We start from the raw sequence: 2,780 nt of genomic DNA, 5'->3' as shown, positions 1-2,780 counted from the left end.
GCAATGTCTATTATTCTTTTTAGTGATTAAACCTTTATACTTTTTTGAGAATTTGCTGGTTACTCGAATTTGAAAAAAATACATCATACAGAAAAAACAATCATATACAGGATACAAACTTGTAGAAACAACAGTAGATTTTCCCAAGTATAATCTCCTGGTAATGAGAAAAACTGAAAGCGCAATGCTTTCTTTCATAAATTTATAATACTAAAAAAAATGTTGCATAAATTAGCAACTAAGAAGACACATTACCTGCCCAACAACGGTGAATCCCCTGATGCGGTTGGGAATCTTGTAACAGAGCACCCAATGATAAGACCACAATACCGTTTTCCAATGATGTCCTTGATCTTAACATCTTTGAATAAAGCATGAAACTCTTAAAGGTCTGACAAGCTTTTGATAATCTTCTCGGCTTCATTAACATCATTCATGTGTTTTATTCAGGGGTATTTTAGTCTTTTGTTAGGAGTATGACTAAGTATTTGGCCACGTTGGCTCTAGATATTTAGTGGGCAGTAGGTGCAGTAATGTTAGGATAAGTAGTTGAATTTATCTTATTTAAATATCCTTGTAGTTGATGAGTTAATTGAATCGGAATAAACACAGAAAAGTTGCCCCTCTCTTTTTTCTCTGTTTTTATTGTGTGAAACAGGACTTGAACCAACATATATTACATCAACTATAAAAAGATATCAATGATAATTTACCTTTTCGTGCTTTTTAACAGCTCTCAATATTTCCTTCTTTCTTTGTCCCAGCTGCTTTGTTTTTTTATGAATACCTATCTCACACGGATGACGCAACTCATTCCTAGGAAATGAAAATGTGTTGTTTCTTTCACCTGCTGAAAGAACAGCTTAAGTTACAGTAAATGACTATTTTACTCTTATGTTTAGAATGTGTGCCAACTAAAAAATGGCTGTTTGTTTGGTAATTGTTCTTTATGTCCAAAAATCCAATACTCATAGCATTGTGTTATAAATATTTTTCTTATTAGGGCATCATACTTTAAATACTTTACTGAAATGTACTTGTGAAAATTGATTTTCATTTGGAGAAAATTTCTATAAAATTGGGAATATTTTTGAAGTACAAAGTTGTAATAGGAAAACCCAAGTAAGATGCTATAGTAAAAAAACCAAAGAAAATACATTGCTACTTCTTTCATTTACTCTAAAGAAAAAACAAAGTAAATGGTAAATGTGGAAGATAAATGGACAAATTAGTGTATTTATTATGAATTGAAGAATTCAAAGAACAAATATCAAAAAGAAGCATTACCTGTGAGAGTAGCTAGCTGGTGCAAGCTCACCATGGTTGAGCCCAAACCACTCATCCACCCAAATTTATGTTTTCTATAACAGTTAAAACATACAAAAAGAAGTTCAAGAACAATGTACAACTAAATAATACTTTATAGGTCTCAAAACCCTGTTTAAATTTTACTGACCTCCCAGTTGCTTGACCACGCTTCTTACTTCGTTTGATGGATATTTTCAAAGTTGATTAACATGTTTTCATATATCATTTTCCTGACTCCATTTTCAAAGGTGAGCATTACGATTGAGGAAAGGGCATCACTAACACTTGTTATTGCCTAATTAAAATAATAATCACACCAAAAACAAAATACTATTGAGAAAAATAATAATCACACCAAAAACAAAATACTATTGAGAAAAATAAAAATGCTAACTTGACATAGTGAAGATGAAAAGACTTTGTCAAAAGAATGTAGTTGTTTTTTTAATGGAACATAACATCCTGATGGTGAAAGAGGAAGAAGAAAAAAAAGTCAAATTTTGAAAAGAAACACAATTCATTTACCTTGGGGAATCTGACCTACCACAAACTTCGTCAACCCTCCATCAATTTCATGCGCTTCTTTGCCATCAGCCTGACCACCATCAGAAATCAGGGATTGGGAGGCGATATAGAAGAAAACGGAGCTAAAATAGACAAAATTAAAACATGTAAAAATTTATAAATACATACCAAACATAGATTTATTAAAGGCCAAACCGAATGACGTTAGAAATCGAAGAAGGATTGCTAAAGAAGTGGTTATACCTCTTGGGATCATAAGAAAAACATGCAAATAAAGAGATGAGAGTAGATGAATCGATAACCCTTTCCTTTTATATATGAAGATTACCTCATAATCTAATCCTCCGATGAACGAACTGGATGGGGAAGAGAAAGGAAATGGGGAGCGGTGGTCGACATTGCTATTTAATCGTCGCCTACAATTTGTGAAACAGACGGAAGCGGTGGTAAGATGATAGAGATAGTGAGGAAGCGGTTATGGAAGTAGTGGTATGAAGCTGTCTCAAAAAGCTTATAGAAGAAGCCACATCTAGTTGGATGGAAGACATGCATTGGGCTTCAGAGACGGTGTAACTGTAAGAATAACGCTTCACGCGCCAATGGTGAGAATGGAATAACAAAATTGCACGCGCCATAACAAAACCTAGAGTGAAATACACGCACTGTGAAATTCAGTCAAAATTCAACAAAATTCAATCAAATTCACACAAAAATAGTTGATAAATCATGAAGCCTCCATTTATTTCCACTTACCTCAATAAGCCATGGTGGCTTTTATATATATATATATATATATATATATATATATATATATATATATATATATATATATATATATATATATAGGAGCGTTCAATCGAGAAAATGTTTTATCGCGAAAACATTTAAGAAAAAATTTGGACCACACAATTATTTTAATTAAAATTATAAAATAATATTCATATAAA

General features: G+C 32.2%; 1 long non-coding RNA gene across 1 annotated transcript; it reads right to left on the bottom strand.

Annotated features, from left to right (window-relative positions):
- Positions 1 to 1,329: 1,329 nt before the first annotated feature.
- LOC145156389 (uncharacterized) lies at positions 1,330 to 2,371 on the bottom strand. Its single transcript, XR_013736663.1, has 4 exons — positions 2,162 to 2,371; positions 1,834 to 1,955; positions 1,457 to 1,603; positions 1,330 to 1,361 (listed from the first exon to the last, which is right to left on the bottom strand). It is a non-coding gene; the product is annotated as an uncharacterized LOC145156389 (long non-coding RNA).
- Between the last annotated feature and the right edge of the window lie 409 nt (positions 2,372 to 2,780).

Source organism: Lactuca virosa, chromosome 2, assembly GCF_052849685.1.
Source record: "Lactuca virosa cultivar CGN04683 chromosome 2, Lactuca_virosa_CGN04683_v6, whole genome shotgun sequence".
Lineage (NCBI taxonomy): Eukaryota > Viridiplantae > Streptophyta > Magnoliopsida > Asterales > Asteraceae > Lactuca > Lactuca virosa.
The sequence above is the reverse complement of the archived record's forward strand: the minus strand, read 5'-3'. Positions and strand labels throughout refer to the sequence as shown.